Raw genomic sequence first — 24,917 nt, forward strand, 5'->3', positions numbered from 1 at the left:
ATTAGTTGAAATAGATATTCACGTATTTCTAAATGCCATTTTACCTGAAGTCTATATTTTATATAATTTACAGGAATGTATCCCTAAAGACAAATCCCATGAACCTTCATCTGCACAAATCTTATTTTTCTACTGACAAGACAATAGGACATCACATCTTTGCAGACTGCACAATTCTAAAATATGGGAACAAGGAGTAGCTAAAGACGAACAAAACAGAAAGCTAAAGCACATTTACAAGTAATCAAGTGGAGTATAAATGTGAAAATACCTAGATCATGGATTCTCAAAGTTATTGAGTGTGATTGAGGTTTCTCATATTTTATTCATGATAGATGATAGAGATAGATGATATATTGATAGATTAGATGGTAGTCAGATGGACAGTTAGATAGATGATAGAGAGATACAATACCATTCTATGTTTATAATTTTTATTTCCTTTGCTAACTTTTGATTTCAAGATATTATGCATGAAAAACTGTATAATATCATACACTTTAGGAGAGTTTTAAAAAGATCTATATAAGCAAATGCATGCTCATAAAAAATAGGTCTTTTCTTTGTTTTCCAATTTAAGGATTTGAGATATAGTCCATACACCATAAAACTTAGCATTTCAAAGTGTAAAATTCAGTGGTTTTCAGTATTTACAGAGTTGTGCAAACATCACCACTAACTAATTTCACAAAATTCTCATCATCCCCAAAAGACATTGGTACCTATAAGCAGTTATTTTACTTTTCTCCCTTCCCTGATTTCCTGGCAACCACAAATCTACTATAGAATTACCTATTCTAGACATTCCATGTGGAATGGAAATACACAATATGTGACCTGTGTGTCTGGCCTCTTTCACTAAGCATATTTTCACATCTGTGCATGGTAGAGCATATAACAGTATTTCATTCCATTTTATTGGTTAGAAAAATATTCCATTGTACAGATATACCACATTTTTTTATCCTTTCATCAATTGATGAATGTTTCCATTGTTTCCACTTTTTGTCTATTGTGAATAATGCTGCAGGTGCTTACTTGAATTATTAAATATAGTCATCCTATATTCTTTAATAAAGAGAGAAACTGGGTGTTTGATTTATGTGTTTTATATATATATTCATTTTTTATTTGATAGAAAAATGTTTACTTTTATGTTAGAGAATCCAATCCTAGAGAGCAAATTATAATCAAAGCTTTGTTCAGCCTTCATATTGAAATTGTCTGAAAATCATAGGGTATTTTAGGAAAAAGTCATGGCTATTGTTATGGTTGCAAAATTAATTTATTAGGACATTAGAGAGATTTCCTGTGGTTCTGAAAGCAACAGTTTTCCTGAAGAAAATTTTGGGTTTCTCAATTGAGAACCAAAGACATCTGTTAAAACTAAGAATAAAAGCTGTAGGCTAAAGAGGATTACTGAGACTAGCAATGGTTGGGGATATCAGTATTCATAGGTAGAAAAAGGTGTTTAATGGTTACTGCATATTGATTCTGGTCTAAGTTTGCTGAAAAAAAATATATAGTGCCAACAAATAGCTCAAGATTATGGCTTTCTCCAAAGTTACTCAGTGGTCGAGGGATAAGGATAAGTGAGATGTTTGAGGAATCTAGAGATAGTTTTACAGAAGCATGTGTGCCAGAGATGCAAGAGGCAAGGGGATTGAGGGCATCACAGCGAGAGTATTTGATGTGATGAACTATGAGTTCTCAGCCAGAAGAGCATGAATCCAGCTGGTACCTACTTCCTTTTACCCTCATATTAAATTTCTACCTTACTTAAAAAAATAAGGTAGTGAATTTATGTCGACAGAATGAGTCTTTTTACAAGTAATATTATTTTGCTGATAACACAGAAAATAAAAATCACCCTTAATTCACTATCTGAAAATAAAAACAGTTAATGTTTTGGTATATTTCACTTCATTCCAATCTATGAAAATGTGCATATTGTGTGTGTGTGTGTGTGTGTGTGCATATGTGTATGTGTGTGGTGAGGTGCAGGGGAGGCCACTGCAAAGGAAGTAAGACATAGAGACAGAAGAAGGGAGGAAGGGAGAGAAATGGGAGAGAGAGTGATAGCTGCATGTACATATATATTCTATTTTGGTAACTTTTCAAATTTTTCTTTTAAATTCATATTTTTCTGCATATTCTCAAATAATTAACATTTTTTAAAATATGCTTTACAACTGATTGCATATTATTTTTAGTTTTTTTTTTTTTTTTTTTTTTGCAGTATGCAGGCCTCTCACTGTTGTGGCCTCTCCCGTTGTGGAGCACAGGCTCCGGACGCGCAGGCTGAGTGGCTGTGGCTCATGGGCCCAGCCACTCTGCGGCATGTGGGATCTTCCCAGACCGGGGCACGAACCCGCGTCCCCTGCATCGGCAGGCGGACTCTCAACCACTGCGCCACCAGGGAAGCCCCTGCATATTATTTTTAAAATGGAAGTATTTGTGTGACATTAAATTATTATAATATTCATTTTATAAATACTATTTTAAAGAACATTCTTCAACTTACACCTTTCACTCATCAATAATTTTATCTTTGACTTCGCAATAGGTAATTAGAAGAATTATTGTGTCAAATGTTATCAATACCTTCAAGGTCCTGCTAACCTACTTTCAGAATGACCTCAATTATCTTTGGGGGCACAAGAAGGGTGTGTCTATTTATTCTTTCAGTAAAGATGCAATAACCAGGACTAAATTTAATGCCCTGCCGGAAATAATTTAAAAATGAGAGAAAATATATAAGACATATGTTTTCAATACCTTGGATATCAAGAAACAAGGAATGATGATTAGTGATTGCTGGGGAATATGCAATGAATAAGGTAGGACCTATGATTTTGCTACTTCAATTCCTGGAGAGAGCGTCTGGTCAACAGACAGGGAAGAGAAACTCAGGCAAAGCATGTTTTCTCATTGATTGAGGGGATGGAGCTGGGGATCCAGAGGAAAGACAGAGGATGGGAGAGATGAAAGCTGAACAGAAAGAGAAACTGGGGGATCTGCAGAGGGTTTCCCTCAAGTCTTCAGCAAGGGTCATACCAGTCAGGAAACCACAAGTAGCCAGGAAAAAAAAATCACACAAAAGAGCAGAAGGAACAACCTTAAGAGTTTGTAGAGGGCAAGGAATACGTCTTTTCCTGTCAATTCAAGTGGAAAAACTCATAACTAATGGAGAATTAGAGTACCCAGAAGGGTACTGCCTGAATAATGAGGAACAAATTATTTTTGGACAAAACACAGCTTAGGTCTTATGTAACAAAGCTTAAAAGTAAAAACTAAAAGGATCATACAATTTCCAAGTAGCTTAACTGCATTTCAAAACAAGCTCAAGAATATTCATAGGAACAACAACAACAAAAATATCCAGTCTACAACAAGGTAAAATTCACAATGTCTGGCAGTTAGTAAAAAATTTCCAGGCATGTGAAGATAGAGGAAAATAGAGCTCATGATGAGCAGAAAATCAATCAAAATTGACACAGGGATGACCTAAATAATAGAATTATTAGAAAATGATACTAAAGTAGTTATCATAACTATATTTATATGCTCAAGATGATAGAGGAAAGATTGATCATGCAAAGGAGAGGAAGAAAGAAATAAAAAATAGCCAGATTAAACATCTAAATGCATCAAAATATCTAAAATGAAAAATCCACTGGATGTGGTTAACAGAAGTTTGGATATTGCAGAAGTGAAGATTAGTGAGCTTGTAGCTTTAACAATAGAACCTATCCAAAATGAAACATTCAGAAGAAAAAAAAAAGACTAAAAAATCTAAGGTGAAGGAAAGACTTTTTCAGACATATGAAAGCTGAAAGAATTCATCACTAGCAGACCTTTACTTCAAGTAATTTCAGAAGAATTCTTCAGGCAGAAGGGAAATAATACTATATAAAAATCTGGCCCTACATTGAATAATGAAGAAGGGAAGAATTTTTAAAAATTATGATTTAAAGTTCTTTAAATAATAATAGGCTATGTAGGAGTGTGACTTGATGAAATTCACATTTTAAAAATGTTTATTTGACTTTAATGTGATCGTTGTCAGACAGATATTAAAGGACATTATTTCCTATTTGAGGCGAAAAATGGGAAGTAACATGGACAAGATAAAATTGCACTGGCTTATTATATTTTGGAGTTAAAAGCAGTACACCTTGGACACAGACATCAGTGAGAATAATTTTTTTGTCACATAATCCAAATAAAGTCTACTTTCTCCAAGAAAGTGCACTAAGTACACTAGCTGTTACGAGTTGCTGGGTGCTGCAGCTCTTATTTCAACTTCTGAATGCCCACTGAATTACCAAACATTTGATACTCTCTCTAATCTTCCTTAAGGGCAAAGGCAAATTTCAGGTTTCTTTTATTGTCTGAAACTAGTAGATGGCTAATACATCTAGTAAATGCTTGTTAGTTTTATGCTACTAATATTAATACATACATACTATATATGAGACTTTGGGACTTTGGGAGAGTCTTACATTTAATGTTTATTCCATAGGTTTTAAAATTGATATGGTTAAAACATGACATTTATGAGGAAATTAGAAATTTGTAAACTGAATAAATACTGACTAGATATTAATGGCCAGAGATTAGTTATTTAATTTAATAATTATATTATGGTTGCTATAAAATATTCCATTTTTTTTCAAAATTTATCCTGAAATAATTATGGCAACAATAATAGAATTCTGGTATTTTCTACAAAAATAAGTTGAGGGAGAATTTGGGGGTCTATCATGAATCAATAATTTTTAATGCTGGATAGACACAGATTGAAGAAACAATTTTATCAGCAATTATATAGGTTTGAAATTTCCTATAATACACAGGTTTTTTTTTTAAGTTTGGCAGGTAATATTACATATATTCTATTACTTAAGGGATTAAGTTGTACAAGAACCAAAAAGAAATGGACATCCAACAATTCTATGATGAAATCATCTTGCTAACTGTAATCCTATATTCTTGTCTTGAAGGTTCAAAAGCTATAATACACATAAATATATCAAACTTTTTGATGAATTCTGACATAACATAATTTAACATGCTTTAGCCCACCATTCCCAAATAATTTGATCCCTGAACCATCTTATCATCATGTTAGCAGTTATTAATATCTCAAGGAATACACCAAGAGATGCTTTAATATATGCTGTTTCACCACTTTTTAGCTATTGGACTTTTATTAATATCCCCTCCCATTAAAGACACATGTGAAACAGCATGGGATTTGATGTCAAATAGTTGTGGTTTGGAAGTCTAGATACACCAGTTGCTAGCTGTGTAAATTTGAGCATGGTAATTAACATCTCCTAAACTTATTTTCCTCTTCTGTGAATTAGATAAAAATAAATCTTCAGAGGGTTATTTAAAGTGTACCCCCATGGACAGTATTAATAATGGTTAAATTTCCTAGTAAAATGCATTATTTACTAAGAAAATTTATTTAGATCAATAAAGTAAATGTAAAAACTAGACTATAAGAAAAATAATCTAAACTTACTTATTTCATTTTTGTGTATGTATAAAATGATTAGAATTTATTTAGTACAAGTTTGATTTGAAAGATGATGTTACATTAGTGCTAAAAAAAAAGCTAATGTAAAGCCAGTTATTAATTACATTTTTGGTTAAGGGAGAATATATTTCTACTGGAGGATATACTCAGCTGGAAAATGGAGCTCTGTATCTGTTTCTAAGTGTAATAGTAAGATAATAACCAGGAAGGTTAGAGGATCTATAAATACAGTGAAATTAAAATTTTCAACGAAGACATGTTTGGCCCCAAATAGACAAGATTGGTACAGATATGTTAAGCCCTCACAGAATTTTGTAGTGCTAAATTATAGAAAAGGGATTAGAGTTACCATGGCTCACATCAGATTAGAAGAAATAACATGATTTTGTTGCCCAATTCTTTACTTTGGATTTCTTTAGACAGTAAGTTTCCTAAATGTGTGGTACATTTAATTTGGTAGACAACTCACAGCTAGCTCATCTACACTGGATAAATCTTAGGCATGCTTATGATTTTAATGTGAAATATTATTACAAACTGTTAAAGAAATTTTTTTCTGTTCTACCTAACATTCATTTTCGTCTACTTCCTTAGTTTAGACATACAGTGCTTATTTCATTATGATGTCCACCTCTGTCCTATATACCTTTAGATCATGAGAGCATCTCCCAAGTTCAACAAGTTGGGTTTACTAGGTAAAATCCAGTTATATGTGGTTTAATTTGCCTTGCATATAACTAGTTAAAAAGGAGCTGACCCAACTCTGATTTATTAAATATGTTGGTATTTGGCTTACTGTTGGCAGGTGGAGGGAACACATGTTTATGATTCCCTACTCTTTTTCTGCCTCTGACATATTTGTGTGTGAAAGGGTTCTGACTCAACAATAATAAGAGACTTGAAAAGATCTAGGCTGAGGACAATATAACTCACTTAGGATAACAGACAGAAGAGATGCAAGGGAACTTGAGGTTGATGTTGTTATCATTGAACCACCAAATCAACCAGTGCTCAAATCTGACCTATCTTTGGAGGTCCTAATTATGTGAGATATATGTAATAATGTATGCCCCTCATCATGAGTCAATTTGAGTCAGAATTATTGTTGATGTGGTTTTTGTTATTTTCAATTGAAGGAGTGCTAGTTAGGAGGAAACAACAATGAGAACAATCTTAAATATGATACATCCTAGCAGTGCACAAGTAATTTTAGGGATATATATTATTCCTAGGTATATTCTATATGTTATATATAAATTATATATAACTATATATAACTACATTACTTGGCAGAATGGAAACATTTCATTATATATGTTATAAATTATAAACTATATATATAATAAAACGTTTCAATTCCACCAAGTAGCATAGTAACAGATACACAGTCATATTGATCACATGTTCATCTGTTAAAAATCTAAGATTAAATTTACCAAGGCAGTTATAACATGAAATAATTTGTTTCTAAGCTATATTTTGAGTCAATCTTGAAATCATTGCAAAATGTAAATAAAGTCAAAGATATCAGGGAAACACTAATGTGAAATTATCACAATTTACTGACAAAATAAGCTAAATCACTAGAAATTTTGATAAAGTAGGTGTGTGTGGGAAGTAAATATTCATTTCTTGTTTATTTGAATTAATATTGTCTTTTTCTTTTATGATATCAAGTTCTGCATTTTTCTTCTTCCTAAAAGATGTTTCTTTACAAGTTTTTCAGAATTCTCCAAAAAGGTGGGGTAGAGAGGTACAAAGGGATAATTCGGTCTTATATTTGATTCATCACATTTTATTTTTTAAATGCCATGAACTATTCATTAGAATAAGAGGGTTATTCAATAAACATTCAACTGGCAGAAATGCATAAATTTTAGCTAGAACTTCTAAGACATATTACTGAGAGTAAAATTTTTGAAACTGATAAGGGAAGAACATGAAAGGAATCTCTTTACAGAGCCTTAAAAGCAAAGTAACTTAAATTCATGGTCTTCTTAAAGTAAACAGGATCTTAGAGTATCTTAATCCTGATTTTTAAGTATCAGACTTCAGATAATGCAGTTCAAATAACAACTCTTACAGAGAAAAAATAATAATAAAAATGATAATAAGAGAGTTATGTGCAAACAAACTGCTTAAAGAATTTACATAGATGATTGTTGACCAATAACAACATGATATTCATGCATAATAATGTGCCTTACTATTTACATTGCAATAACTTTTATAAATATTTTCACATAATAAATTTGATTCTGTAACTATGAGCCATATTAAAAAGTAGCTGTCAAGATAATTTAAAAACTTTCCCACATACAGACTGAAAGAGAGGGGATGGAAAAAGATACTAGGTGCAAATGGAAATCAAAAGAAAGCTGGAGTAGCAATTCTTTATCAGACAAAAGAGACTTTATAAATAAAGACTATTACAAGAGAAAAAGAAGGACACTACATAATGATCAAGGGATCCATCCAAGAAGAAAATGTAACAATTATAAATATTTATGCACCCAACATAGGAGCACTTCAATACTTAAGGCAAATGCCAACACCCATAAAAGGGGAAATTGACAGTAACACAGTCATAGTAGGGGACATTAACACCTCACTTTAACCAATGGACAGACTATCCAAAATTAAAATAAGCAAGGAAACACAAGCTTTAAATGATACATTAAACAAAATGGACTTAATTGATATTTATAGGACATTCCATCCAAAAACTGCAGATTACACTTTCTCTCAAGTGCACACAGAACATTCTCCAGGATAGATCACATCTTGGGTCACAAATCAAGTGTTGGTGAATTTAAGAAAATTGAAATCATATCAAGCATCCTTTCCTACTATAACGCTATGAGACTAGATATCATTTACAGGAAAAAATTCTGTAAAAATTACAAACACATGGAGGCTAAAAAATACACTACTAAATAACCAAGAGATCACTGAAGAAATAAAAAAAGGAAATCAAAAAATACCTAGAAACAAATGACAATGAAAACATGATGACCCAAAACCTATAGGATGCAGAAAAAAGCAGTTCTAAGAAGGAAGTTTATAGCAATACAATCCTATCTCAATCCTATCTCAAGAAACAAGATATATCTCAAAACAACAATGTAACATTGCACCTAAAGCAATTAGAGAAAGAAGAACAAAATAACCCCAAAGTTAGCAGAAGGAAAGAAATCATAAAGATCACATCAGAAATAAATGAAAAAGAAATGAAGGAAACAATAGCAAAGATCAATAAAACTAAAAGCTTGTTCTTTGAGAAGATAAAAAAAGATAAACCATTAGCCAACACTTCAAGAAAAAAAGGGAGGACTCAAACCAATAGAATTAGAAATGAAAACGGAAAAGTAACAACTGACACTGCAGAAATACAAAGGATCATGAGATTACTACAAGCAACTATATGCGAATAAAATGGACAACCTGAAAGAAACCGACAAATTCTTAGAAAAGCACAACCTTCCGAGACTGAACCAGAAAGAAATAGAAAATATAAACAGACAAATCACAAATCACAATCACTGACTGTGATTAAAAATCTTCCAACAAACAAAAGCCCAGGACCAGACGGCTTCACAGGCGAATTCTACTGAACATTTAGGGAAGAGCTAACACCTATCCTTCTCAAACTCTTCCAAAATATAGCAGAGGTAGGTGCACTCCTAGACTCATTCTACGAGGCCACCATCACACTGATACTAAAAGCAGAAAATGATGTCACAAAGAAAGAAAACTGCAGACCAATATCACTGATGAACATAGATGCAAAAATCCTCAAAAAAATAGTAGCAAACGGGCCTCCCTGGTGGCGCAGTGGTTGAGAGTCCACCTGCCGATGCAGGGGATACAGGTTCGTGCCCCGGTCTGGGAGGATCCCATATGCCGTGGAGCAGCTGGGCCCATGAGCCATGGCCGCTGAGCCTATGCATCCAGAGCCTGTGCTCCACAGCGGGAGAGGCCACAACAGCGAGAGGCCCGTGTACCGCAAAAAAAAAAAAAAAAAAAAAAAATACTAGCAAACAGAATCCAACAGCACATTAAAAGGATCATACATCATGATCAAGTGGGGTTTATCCCAGGAATGCAAGGATTCTGCAATATATGCAGATCAATCAACGTGATACACCAAATTAACAAATTGAAGGCAAAAAACTATATGATCATCTCAATAGTAGTAGAAAAAGTTTTCAAAAAAATTCAACACCCATTTATGATAAAATCCCTCTGGAAAGTAGGCATAGAGGGAACTTACCTCAACATAATAAAGGCCATATATGACAAACTCAGAGCCAACATTGTTTCAATGGTGAAAAACTGAAACCATTTCCTCTAATATCAGCAAGAAGACAAGGTTGTTCACTCTAACCATTATTCAACATAGTTTTGGAAGTTTTAACCACAGCAATCAGAGAAGAAAAAGAAATAAAAGGAATACAAATTGGAAAAGAAGAAGTAAAATGGTCACTGTTTGCAGACTACATGATACTATATATAGAGAGCCCTGAAGATGCTACCAGAAAACTACTAGAGCTAATCAGAGAATTTGGAAAAGTAACAGGATACAAAATTAATGCATAGAAATCTCTTTCATTCCTATAAACTAATGATGAAAAATCTGAAAGAGAAATTAAGGAAACACTCTCATTTACCATTGCAACAAAAAAGAATAAAATACCTAGGAATAAACCTACCTAAGGAGACAAAAGACCGGTATGCAGAAAACTATAAGACACTGTTGAAAGAAATTAAAGACTATACAAATAGATGGAAAGATATACCATGTTCTTGGATTGGAAGAATCAACATTGTGAAAATGACTCTACTACCCAAAGTAATCTATAGATTCAATGCAATCTGTATCAAACTACCACTGGCATTTTTCACAGAATTATAACCAAAAAGTTCACAATTTGTATAGAAACACAAAAGACCCCGAATAGCCAAAGCAATCTTGAGAAAGAAAAACATAGCTGGAGGAATCAGGCTCCCTGACTTCAGCCTATACTACAAAGCTACAGTAATCAAGACAATATGGTACTGGTACAAAAACAGAAATATAGATCAATGGAACAGGATAGAAAGCCCAGAGATAAACCCATGCACATATGGTCACCTTATCTTTGATAAAGGAGGCAAGAATATACACTGGAGAACAGACAGCCTCTTCAATAAGTGGTGCTGGGAAAACTGGACAGCTACATGTAAAAGAATGAAATTAGAACACTCCCTAACACCATACACAAAAATAAACTCAAAATGGATTAAAGACCTAAATGTAAGGCTGGACACTATCAAACTGTTAGAGGAAAACATAGGCAGAACACTCTATGACATAAATCACAGCAAGATCCTTTTTGACCCACCTCCTAGAGAAATGGAAATAAAAACAAAAATAAACAAGTAGGACCTAATGAAACTTAAAAGCTTTTGCACAGCAAAGGAAACCATAAACCAGATGAAAAGACACCCCTTAGAATGGGAGAAAATATTTGCAAATGAAACAACTGACAAAGGATTAATCTCCATAATTTACTAGCAGCTCATGCAGCTCAATATCAAAAAAAACAAACAACCCAATCTAAAAATACACAGAAGACCTAAATAGACACTTTTCTAGAGAAGATACCCAGATTGCCAACAAACACATGAAAGGATGCTTGCCATCACTAATCATTAGGGAAATGCAAATCAAAACTACAGTGATGTATCACCTCACACCAGTCAGAATGGCCATCATCAAAAAATCTACAAGCAATATATGTTGGAGAGGGTGTAGAGAAAAAGGAACCCTCTTGCACTGTTGTTGGGAATATAAATTGATACAGCCATAATGGAGAACAGTATAGAAGTTCCTTAAAAAACTAAAAATAGAACTACCATATGACCCAGCAATCACACTACTGAGCATACACCCTGAGAAAACCATAATTCAAAAAGAGTCATGTACCAAAATGTTCATTGCAGCTCTATTTACAATAGCCAGGACATGGAAGAAACCTAAGTGTCCATCAACAGGTGAATGGATAAAGAAAATATGTCACATATATACAATGGAATATTACTCAGCCCAAAAAAGAAACAAAATTGAGTTATTTGTAGTGGGGTGGATGGACCTAGAGTCTGTCATAGTGAGTGAAGTAAGTTTGAAAGAGAAAAACAAATACCGTATACTAACACATGTATATGGAATTTGAAAAAAAAAAAAGGTTTTGAAGAACCTAGGGGCAGGAGAGGAATAAAGATGCCGACGTAGAAAATGGAATTGAGGTCATGGGGAGGGTGAAGGGTATTCTGGGATGAAGTGAGAGAGTGGCATGGATATATATACATTACCAAATGTAAAATAGATAGCTAGTGGGAAGCAGCCACATAGCACAGGGAGATCAGCTAGGTGCTGTGTGACCACCTAGAAGGGTGGGATAGAGAGAGTGGAATGGAGATGCAAGCGGGAGGAGATATGGGGATATATGTATATGTTTAACTGATTCACTTTGTTATAAAGCAGAAATTAGCACCATTGTAAAGCAAATATACTCCAATAAAGATGTTAAAAAAGAAAAAAGCCGTCCCATATGAAAATAGGAAATTTTCCTCAAGGCAGAAATATTGATGATCATTCTTGTATTTTTACCTTAGCATATAGTATCTATTTACTAAGTCAAAACTTTTGCTTAGGCAATATAAAAAATAAATGTTAAATTATGAATGACATATGAAATTAGTTTGTTTCCCTATAGAACTTCACAATCATTTCAAAAGAGTGTGGGTGACTTCTAAAAATTATATTCACTTTATATAACAAATGATATTTATTTTTCAAATCATGGAGATCGAAAGAATGGCTATTAAAGATATGTCATACTCAAATACTTAGTAAATTTTACCTGAATCAAAGATATGGGAACAGGTAATCATTTTGAAAGTGTCCACTAAATGGAAAGATATCTGGTATTATGAAACAATTGATTTGTCCTGGAGAATTATCAATTAAAATAATGTCTATAAACATAGAAAAAGTATGTATTTTTACAATATAGCATTGTCTTTTTCCCATCATATCAGAAAGCAAGATATAGGATATGCTCAATATACAGAGTTCTCACAAATGTGCAAATCTTTCATCTCTGTAAGTTGTCATAGGTACTTTCTGGATTTAAATTGGATTTAGAGAACGGATGTGGTAAAGCATAACAAAAATAAGGAACTCAGATATCTCTGATTCATGTTTCAAGGAAAGCAAACATGCCACTCCATGTATTTGGGAATGATTGTTGCTATGAGAATACCAACAAAAATGATGCTAATAGTAAAGTAAAGGAGAAAAAAAAAAAAGAATTAGTCCTGGATTTGTTTTTTGATTTCCCTGATTCTGCTGAATTGATCTATACTAGACTTTTAAAACATTTATAGGGAGAAACACTACTGGTAAGAGCATGAAGCCAATAATCTTTTACACCTAATACAGTGTCCCAAAACAGTACTATAATGTTTCTGTAATGTGTTTTTGAGAGACCCATTGTAAGTATTGCTTGTTTCCATGAAAAGACTCAAATTTTAATCATCATCAAGGACTAGCAACAATAAAGCACCAAGGGGACAATTAATAGATAACCCTCACAGATGGGCATTTAAAAAAATAATAATGCTTCTTTAAACACACACACACTCACACATGTAAAAATGAGTACTCTATTTTTTTTAAGATCAAACTAACTTCCAAAATTAGAAGAGCCTTTACAGCTTTCATAGATATTATGAAATTCTTAGATGATTTAAATTAATTCATTCTTCTAGGTTCCCACTCTATGTATTACCATCACTGCTTAAACTGCTACTGGATTTTTGCCAAGATTAAGCAGCCCAGAGCCTTATATTGCCCTGGACTTTTTTTTTTTTTTTTTTTTTAAGAATTGAAATTGTCTTGTGCCACATAGTGAACTTGCAGCTGTGACTTCTGATCTCTGGAGCTTTAAATGATTTTTATAATGAAAATCTCTTATAGATATACTTTCTTTAGGTGTTTGGAAGAAGCTATCACTTTATCCTTCATTCATCTGAAAGAAAGCATTAAGTTGCTTCTCTAAATTATCAAATTCTTCCCAACAGGCACATGCTGTGTAAACAAGAAAAGATCTTAGGGAATTCACCTTGAAATCTGGTGGGTTCCCATGGCTGCCTGGGCTTTCTTTCCCTTACTGTAAATCTTAACTTAATTAAAGACTTACGTAGATTTATACTATGTAGTCTAGTAAGTCTTTTCAAATAGCCAACCCAATGTAATCAGTGAGATACTTATTTTTAATGCAATACCACTTAAGCATGAACTCATAAAAACAGTTGGGTTTTCTTCATCTGAAAAATCTCTGATGAACGCCTATGCGTTTTAATCCACATTTGGTCCCCAGTGTATTGTATTATTATATTTAATTATTTATTATACTAATACTAAGCATGGAGTCAACTACTTATGTTTAAAACAAGACAAAACAATTCAAGACCTATTCAGTCTACATACTTTCCCTTAAGAGACAGATAGTAAATTTGTCTTTGCAGGCCATACAATCTGTAACTATATAGAGTAACTACTAAACTCTCCTGTTGATAGTGAAAAAAAGCCATTGATTATATGTCAATGAGAGAATATGGCTGTCTTTCAATAAAACTTTATTTACAAAAACAGGCTAAATTGGCTCCATGTGCCATAGAGTCAAACAGGAAAAGGCAAAAATTTAATAGTTGGCTCCATATTCATCCATACTTCATATATATTCATCCTCATATATTGAGAAAATAGGTTTTATTTTATTTTCAGATATATTACATGAAATTTTAGTCCTGGCTGACATGATTTCCCAGTATTCAATGTTTAGTTGTGGAAAAAACAAAAGAGAATAAGTGTAGAAGCTCCAACTTCCAACTTGAACCTTAAATTAAATATATTCCCTGAAATATTAATGCTTCCATCTTCTGGGCTATAAATCTATAATCATATTTAATGTCAGAGTTTTTCCTTAAGGTCTTGAAAACTTGTCAGGTTAATGTAATTTGTATACTTACATTGAAATATATATCCATTTCATCTAAATTTTTGATAGCTGCCAAAATGAAAATGTCATAGTGAAGCAGAAATATACTTCTATCATATAAAAAATCATAATATTTTCAACAATTGCTCTAACAATTGTTACAACAGTCTTGTGAAAAATGACACTGATTTGGTTCTTTTGATCCAGATTTGTATGTGCTGTCTTTATGTAATCAAGTAATACTCTAGTCGTTTTTTTTGGAACCAGACAATGAAGTCAAGAAAATTAGAGGAATGAATGTATGAAATGTTAGAAAATATTATCTTTAGAGTCCTCAGGTGGTGAAATAAAAATTCAAAAATTATTTTCATGTATTTCTTGCTCATCTCACTTCCATATTATAAATATTTTTGTAGAGAAATATTTGTAAGTCTGGATCTTCTGAGAAATTATAAGCATATAGTGTCAAGTAACATATTTAAAATTATATGACATCCTTATAAGTAAAAAGAAAATAACAAAAGTATTAATACATTTATTAAAATGACATTAAGTACAAAGAGAAGAGGTGTGAATTATAAGTATTGAAGGTAAAAATTCAGCTTTAATTAGCCTTAAAGAAGAATCTAGCCAAATCCTCATCTTAACCAAATGCCTGTATACTAAGAAGTTTGTTAGGTATATTTCCATACTATCCATTTTACATCTTATAAAAGTATAGGGTTTATATCAATGTGAGTGCCTAAATATTAAAAATACAAAAATAGGGTTTCCCTAGTGACGCAGTGGTTGAGAGTCCGCCTGCCAATGCAGGGGACACGGGTTCATGCCCTGGTCCGGCAAGATCCCACATGCCGTGGAGTGGCTAAGCCCATGAGCCATGGCCATGGAGCCTGTACTCCACAACGGGAGAGGCCGCAACAGTGAGAGGCCCACATACCACAAAAATAAATAAATAAAATAAATAAAAATACAAAAATAAAACAAAACAGATTTCAAAATGCAAGCAAAAGTAAACCTATTGTAAAATAAAAGTAGAATCTGTCATTCTACAGTTTTATCTCTAACTCTTTGTATTCAATAAATATTTCATATAAAGGGCTACTTCCTCAATCCTTAGATTTACTTTTTCTTTTGAAGTAATTTATTTTGCTTCCGTATTAATTGATCTCATTTACTTTTTCTCTGCCTGTTATATTTGAGGGAAATTAACTTCTCACTTTTTCCCCAGAGAATCCTTCTCTTCACCCCACATCACACTTGACTCTCTCTTTTAACCAGGGAACTCAATTTATTTACGTGGAATAAATGGTGTTGCATGACTGACTGCCTAGGTTAAACGCATGCTTTAACCTTGATCCCTGGGGTATCATTAAGTGCAAAATACTTCTCTTGTCTATTTGTTTTATGAGTGAAAAATGGAAGTATCACTGCAGCAATTCACTGCAAAAAATATTCTGCAGTAAAACTGCTCCTTGTAACTTTACCTTTCTTTCCGAATTGGTCTAATTGCAGGTAGAGACTTGATAAGAATAAAGCAGGGTAAAACTTCAGTTCATTGAAAGGCAATCAATTTGTTTGGTAAAACTTTCTTTATATCACATCATGTCAGGGGGAAAAAGAAGGTAAGAACATATGTAATACCAGTGTAGATATCAAGAAAATGTCAAATCACCCACAATCCCACTCCTCCTGCATTTACTCAGATAGGAGGATGTATATGACAGCCCTTTAAAAATATAAGATGATCTATAGATATGTAATGAGTTTTGATATATTATTAGTAGTGCTATGATTATTTACTATTATTTCACAAAGCACTTTAAACTCTGCTGAATATGTATTTTTCATCCAAAAAAAACTTATTTCTAAAACTCTTTTGAATGGAGAGACACAAAGAATCTAGAGCTTAGAATATATTTGTGAACTCTTTACCACTTGTTGCAGTCTGCCACTTCCATTTCCAAATATTTCAGTCATTTGTATTGCACTATACTTTCCAAAGAGAGAAAAGAATATAAGCTAAAATGTTGGCATTTATGTCAAAGAGTGGCTATACTTATAAGAGAGTATCTCTTAAGTGACTCACATCTCTTTGTATGGAAGTGGGAAAAGGTTCTGGTAAAGACCTTCATTGTGTAAATTTCTACAGTACTCCCCAAATGCCTTCAGAGTTTAAAGAGGAAACTTTCTTTTCTGAAGACAAAAGAAAAGATACAAACAACACACAGGTCATTTAAATAATGAGAAGAGCCCTTAAAGATCACATAAAAATAAAAGTAAACTTAAGATCCCAGTCATTCCTCCAGAAAATATTTTTCCAACTCTTTGTACCAAACACATTTCCAACAGTTTGTGCTAAACATATTTGAAGTTTTGATGCAGCAACTTTCTGTGGGATTTGGAAAAGACAAAAAATAATTTTCAAAATTATCAATTTAAGCACTTAAAAATGTCAAAAATGCCTGGAGCAGTATACAGAGCTGCTGACCTGGTAGCCTTAGTGAGCTAAGGTGAATTAAGAAGAGACAATTCCAGTAACTTTTGGTTTCCACATAGGATACTTGTAGATGCACATATTTCTTTTTTTTTTAAGTATTGAATTTTATATTTGTAACTAAAAGAATGACTTTTAAACTATTTAGCAAATGAACAGATTGTTTAGTAATTCAAATAAAAATGTATCACAAATGTTTCAGAAATAATATGAAGAAGTATCTTTAATCCTCTAACATTTCTGTAGCATTCAAATAAAGCTTCTAATAGAATTAACATTACATACTAAACCATTAAAATTTTATTTTTTTAGTATCTTTATTGACTTATAGTTGATTCACAATGTTGTATTAATTACTGCTGTACAGCAAAGTTATTCAGTTATATATATATATATACATTCTTTTTTTTATATTCTTTTCCATAATGGTTTATCATAGGAGTGCTATACAGTAGGACCTTGTTGTTTATCCATTCTATATATAAAAGCTTACCTCTGCTAACTCCAAACTCCTACTCCATCCCTCCCCAACCCTCTCCCCCTTGTCAACCACTAGTCTGTTCTCTATGTCCATGACTCTGTTTCTGTTTCATAGATAGTTTCATTTGTGTCATATTTTAGATTCTACATATAAGTGATATCATATGGTATTTGTCTTTCCCTTTCTGATTCACTTAGTATGATAATCTCTAGTTGCATCCATGTTGCTGCAAATGGCATTATTTCATTCTTTTTTATGGCTGAGTAGTATTCCATTGTACACATGTACCACGTCTTCTTTATTCATTCATTTGTTGATGGACATTTAGGTTGTTTCCATGTCTTTGTTATTGTGAATAGTACTGCTATGAACATCGGGGTGAGTGTATCTTTTTGAATTAGCTTTGTCTGGATATATGCCCAGGAGTGGGATTGCTGCATCATATGATAGTTCTATCTTTAGTTTTCTGAGGAACTGCCATACAGTTTTCCACAGTGGCTGCACCAATTTACATTCCTATCAACAATGTGGGAGGGTTCCCTTTTCTCCACATCCTCTCCAGATGCACATATTTCTAAGGTTGAGTGCTAGATAATTGGACATTTCCATAGACTGGACCTTGTCTGGTGAGAAAATTAGCCATTTGGAATGAAAAGCAGACAACAACATGCACAAAGTAATATTAAGCAGATTCAACTAGTTAATATATCCTCTGTTAGCTCATTGCCAGAAAATCAATAAAATGATTCAAAGAATCTCTACTTTTAATTCAGGTGAAAAATATAGATGTTCAAAAGATTGATGGAGTTGATAAACAATTAACTGACTGGCTAGAGCTCAACTTCTTTGAGAATGCTTCAGTCTAATGAAATTTAAAGAGAAAATATAAAATTATTTGCAAAACAAAACAAAACACATAGCTAGTGTTAGTTATTTGTCATATTTTAGAGTTTCTGACTAAAAAAATATGGATTTGTTATTGGCTTTTCTGCTATTTTAAAATATTCACAAACATTTCAATGGAATAGAGGCAGTCTAATTCAATATCTGTTTATCTTAATAATATAATGCTAAATATAAATCAACCCAGATTAGATACCTACTTCTAACAATAGTAAATTTTTAATTGTTTATCATGCAAAGATATAATCATAATGTATATACAAGTTAACTTCCACCTTTCAGGAAGACGGTTTAAGTCTAGTTTTTATAAAATCTTCCCCAAAACAGGTTACAAATAAATATATAAAAAAACCAAAATCACACTATTGCTTTTCCTTCTTTTCTTTTCTGTTTAAAATCCTCTGGCAGAAAGGAATCACAAATCTAGGAATGCAATGACTATTTATTATGCACCTTCATATTGTTCATAATATTTCTTCTTTAATTAATTTTTATATTAAGTGGGTTTGTTTGTCTCTGATTCTTTGTGGGGAAAATGAAATTCAGAGATAAACTTTACAAGTTAATTGTTAATAAGAAGCAATTATCATAGTCAAGTTTTGAAACCAGGCCTGCTGTAAAACAAAGAATGTTCCCCAACGTTTTGCATGTTTCTTATCCTAGGCAGGTCAATCATCTTTATAATAAAGACCTGGTCACCAGTGAGTGCTCTATTTTGTTTGACTAGATGTGGCCTAAGTAATGACATCGTGTTAAAAGACAAAGGTGGAGGTCATAAATTTTGAGTTTTATTCTTCATCACTCCCCAAGCTACTTGAGAGACCTTCATTGATCCATTTAAACTCTCTTTTGTCAGCTTCTTATGTTATATGTGAAGTGTAATGATATTTTCTGAAGGTAAACAGTGATAAGCTAAAGATTTTATAAACTCTAGAGTAGCCATATATACATTTATTAAAAATATATAGTTGCTAAATCAATGGAGGAGATACAGTGGAATACTAAAACGTAAACAATTGATCCAAATGAAATAGAAAGGAGAGGGGGAAAGAACAGAATGGATAAGTAATAATAAAATAAAGATAATCAAGGTAAAATTAATTCTATCCATGTCAATAATGACTATAAATGTAAAAGAAGTAAATACTCTCCTTAAAACTAGTAATTATCATACTGGATTAAAAAGCAAGACCCAACTACATGCTCTTACAAAAGATGCATATAACATAAAGTTGCAAAGAGTTTTTTAAAAATTGAAAAATTATGCCATACAACACTAATCATGAGAAAGTCAGAGTAGATATATTGATATTAGACAAAGTTGACCTGAGGGAAAATGGTATGAACAGAGAGATAATTTTATGATGATAAAGGAAACATTCATCAAGAAGACATACAAATATTATGTGTATGTACTCATTAATGGAAAATCAAAATACAAGAATTAAAATAAACTTGACAAATTGTAGGGGGAAATAGCAAATCCACAATTATAGTTATAGATTTCAACCCCTTCTCTCAGTGAAAGAAAGAAAAATGAGTGGAAAAAAAATCTAGTAAGAATAAAAAGATTCAAATACACAATAATATTTCTACCCTAACTCCTAAAATATAAAAGGAGACAAAATTTTCCAATATAAATATTGAGTTACATTTTCTCATATATGCATTGATATTGTACATAACACATTTTACTTTGCCATATTTTACAACAAGCTCAGTCTTTGTACGCCCTTAATGATTTTAAAAGGTATTAAGAAACACTTTTATGCACTGCATTTTTATGTTACATTAAAAAGCAATCTGAGGTAACTAAATTATCTCTTTTAATAAATACAGCATGGAACACACTCTGGGGAAGAGATATATATAATATTTGTGAAATTGATAAAATGAAGAACAATGTGTCAAAGAGGTGCTCCATGGCCCAGGAACATGTTTGCTAAGCTTGCAACTCTCTATGTGTTTAACTCCTAGTATAAGACCTGATACACAGTGAGTATTTTACTTTTCCATAAACTGTTTCAACAACTGGAAATTAATTCAATTGTTCCTTTAAAAATATTATGCAAGAAACTAAGAGAAGAATGGTTAAAAAAGGATAGGTTGGCATTCTCTAATAGGAAAAAGAGTTATTGGTATAGACTATAAACAGAATGAGATTTATTAAAAATAATGAAAGAGGCAGGATGAGTTGCAGGGACGAGACAAAATTTAACTCCAAAGAACTGGAGAAAGATTTAAGAATTGAAATGAAATGGATGGTTAATGTACCATTTTAAGTGAACTTTATACAAATTTAGAATAGAGTAAGATTATAATGGAGGTCTGAAATTTCAAACACAACCCTAAAGCTATAAACCTTAAAGTATAAAATTAAATAATAAACAATATATCAAAATAAAGCATAAAAAATAGAAGGAAATGAACAATTTGGAAATTTTCCACTTACAAGGTAAAAATGTCAATATTTGCCTAAATAAAGCTTATTATAAATCAGCTAAGATTAGTTCCCTGACAGAAAATTGAGAAAAGGAATAAATTTAGAAAAAAGAAATATGTAAAAATATGAAAAACTCCTCAAATATCTATGAAATCAAAGTAATACAATTTAAATAGCAATGAAATATGTTGATTTTTCAGATTGGCAAAGATTAAAATGAGCAACAATGTACTTTTTTTTTTGAAGATGTGGGTGTCAGTTCATTCTAGCTACTATAACAAAAATACATGTATAGGAGACTTACAAACAGCTAATATTTATATCTCACAGTTCTGGAAGCCGGGTAGTCCAAGATTGTGGCAGATCCCATGTCTTATGAGAGCCTGCTTCTGCATTTTGGCTTTCTTCTTACTGTAACCTCACATGCAGAAGAGGCTAGGGAGCTCTGTGGGATCACTTTTATAAGAACACTAGTCATATTCAGGAGAGCTCCACACTTATGACCTAGTCCTTCTCAATGACCCCACTTCCTAATAGGATTACATTGGGTATTAGGTCTCAACATGAGTTTTGGGAGGATGCAAACGTTCAGTTCACAGCAGTGGGAAATGAGTTCTGTCAAACACTTCTTGTTATATGAATGTTAGGAATGTAAGTATGGAAATACATGTCAGTGTTTACCTATCTTTTAAAAGAAAAAGAGAAGTAATAAGGTCTGGATAAAATTGTATTGTTTCCTTACAAAATATACAAGTAAAGATAATAATCTACAACAAGTGCAAATAAGGGAATCATATTTTTTCTAGACTTTATTACTTTGATTTTTCTTTTGGGATATAGGTACATATTGCTTTGTTAAAGCAATTTGTAACAGAGAGAGAGAATATATCCCATGGCATTTTTTAGTATACCTAGAAAAATATTGAACATAGAGTCATATTAATGAAGTGCTTTATTTTGAAAAATTATCTCCAAACAGAATTACATTTTTCTTCATTTTATACATAGCTACCAATCATCATCTCTCAGCACTGTGTGTTTCCTCATAGCACTGTGTGTAACCAATAGAGACAGGACTAATTCTTCCTCTAGTGGCTAATAACAGAGTTGACTCCCTAAGAGATACATATGTTTAAATACAAATAACCACAAAGATCAGTAATGCAAGAAGTGACCTGAGACAGAATTGAAATAAAATAAACAGTATAAATTATAAACATAATAATACATACTCTAAGCTGAATAAGGAAAAAAAATCCAGTGTCTTGAAGAAGTAAAAAATGAGTCATAAAAAAATGGACTGTATTATGCATGTTTGAAAGATGGATCCAGTATAACACCTGCCTCTGGATTTTCCAAGCTAAGCAACCATAGGAAATAGCTGTGTAAAATTGCAATAATTTCCAAAACAAATTTTAAAAAAGCACTTTGGGACCTGTGGAAGGTGATGAACCATGTCTTAGCGTAAGTAGTAATCTCACCAAACCAGGTGAAAAACATTAGATTAAACAAAGGTACCATAGGGGTTTTAGCTTAAGGATTTTTCATTCCATAGATTTTTAAACTACGTATTTTTTTAAAGTTGAAAGTCATGTTAAGTTGTTTTCAAATTTTCTACTCAAAAGACAAAAGTTTTCACTTTTCACCAGTCCCTAGAGCAAACTAATATTCCCTAAATAGAGCACAAATTGCATTATAAAATTAAACTAATTTTAACTACAATCTGGATATGTGACACTGTTGATATATTTACCCTCCTCTCTTGCCTTCCCCCAAACCTTCTTTTAAAGCGTTAAAATATTAGGAGTATTTGGATTTCATTAAGTATGGAATCAATCAGGAATTAGGCACATCCTTTGCTTTGTTTTACCTTCTTATTTAAATCACTTGAGTGTAACCTATTTTAAGTAGCCACACATGAGTTGTTTTCTTTTGCCCTAAAACTTCTAGTGCCACACTGATAGCAGATGAAATTTCTAACATTGATAATATCTAATAATTCAAAGAAAGGAAGATTTTACAACACCATTCTAATGGTCTAGTTCCAATATTACATGTGTGTGGAGTGGTCTGGGGGTGCACATGTGCGGCCAGCTTTTGACTGAACAAAAGCTAAATATTTTAAAATTCCTCATACAGTTTAACAAAATAGTGCCAAAGGAGAAATAAAGTGGGATGATAGAACGATGAATTCATGAGATAATGATACATTTCCCAACCTCAAAGCTTCAGGAGAGTTTAAGTTTGCAAAATGTTTATAGGTGTAACATATCGGAATTAAGTATCTGAACATCCCAAGGCAAGAAAGCTCCAGCTGCAATGTGCCTTAGATAAGCCCTTTAATGCTATGGATACAAGCAAAACATTAATACATGAATGACTGATTCTGTGAAAGGACTTCCAACCTTAGGTTCGCAGTTACATTCTTTGAGTCCTAACTTAAGCCTTTACAAATTGAATATCTTTCTACTTCTACTAAAAACACTACCTTTGGTTTGGCCACAAATGTTTTTAAGGCTCTTGAGAAGAGTCAAAGATCAATACAGATGTTTAGTTCTAAATAATAAAATCTGTCATGGAGTCAGTGGGACATACTGGAAGGAACATACTGGAAAGAAGGCTAATCCATAGATCAGTTGTTATAGTTTCTAATTTTGAATGACTCCTCACTGGCAAATTGTGCTAGAGAAAAAGAGAAAGATTTAGACATTAAGAAAGAGGAATAAAATGTACTTTTAGCCAAAGTACATACTTTTGCAGTGCAGTATTAAGAAAGATAAATAAAATTGATCTTCAAAGTATTTGCTTTGCTTTCTTCCTTCCTAAAAAATAGGGAACAAATGTAAGTGTGTAGGGGAGTGGTGGGCTGGGGAAGATGCATTAGGCTGAGTGAATTTCTTTGGAGAGAATTTTATTAGTCTCTGTTATGAACTGAATGTTTGTGTTCCCCTAAAATTCACAAGTCAAAACTATGACCCCAAGTGTGATGATGTTAGGAGGTGGGGTATTTGGCAGGTAACTGGGATTAGATTATGTCATGAGGGTGGAGCCATCCATTCATGAGGCAGTAGCCTTATAAGAGTCCAGTGAGCCTTTGCTTCCTGTCTCTCTTGCCTTGTGAGGATACTAGCAGTCAGCAGTCTGAAACCCGGAAACCTGAAGACGGCTCTCACCAGAACCCTATCGTGCTGGCACCCTGATTTTGGAGTTCCCATCCTCCGAAACCGTGAGAAATAAGTTTCTGTTGTTTTTAAGCCACTCAATCTATGGTATTTTTGTTATATTCATGGTATTCTGAGGGGACTAAGACTCTGTTGTGCTTTGATGAAGCGGTATCCTGCATTAGAGGTGAAAATTCTATTACCCCCTTTGTTAGTAGAAGTTCTATAGATAGTCTACACTTAACAATGCCAAATTAACAAGGCTGAGAAGTTAAATACACTTTTTCTAAGAAATATCTGAGTTGTTCGAATTACTCTTGCTTTAGGCCTATCCCAGGAAGTTAGAGCTCATCCTTATACGCCAGTGTCAGGAGCTCAGCTGAGCTGAGAGAGAGAGAGAGAGCTGAGTTGCCAGGTGTGGGAGTAGCAATTAAAGCAACAAACCGAAAACAAAAGTTAGGTGTTTGATCACTTACTGAGGTGATATAAGCAAGCGTCTAAAACCGAAAGAATGGCTGACTCTCCCTGATGCATTTTCCCCCAAGGAAAGACTTGCCAGCGGAGGGCCAGGTGGATCAGCACAGATGTGGGACATTTCACTGTTGAGGGCTCCCCTGACAAAAGGCTCTGGAGTTTTATGGACTCTGGGGTACTGAACTCTGGGGTGGTGGGGGCAGGGGTGCAAAGGAGTATGGTTAGGTGTGGAAAAGTTCTGGGTACTGAGTCAGAATGGGGAAAAGTACCCTCATGCCTTCTTTGAGGAATCCTTGGCAGAGGCAGCTGAAGAGGAACTTGGCTAAGGGCCTCAGATAGAGACCTAGGAATGAAAGTACCCAG

Source organism: Mesoplodon bidens (assembly GCF_964165515.1).
Source record: "Mesoplodon bidens genome assembly, chromosome: 1".
NCBI lineage: Eukaryota > Metazoa > Chordata > Mammalia > Artiodactyla > Ziphiidae > Mesoplodon > Mesoplodon bidens.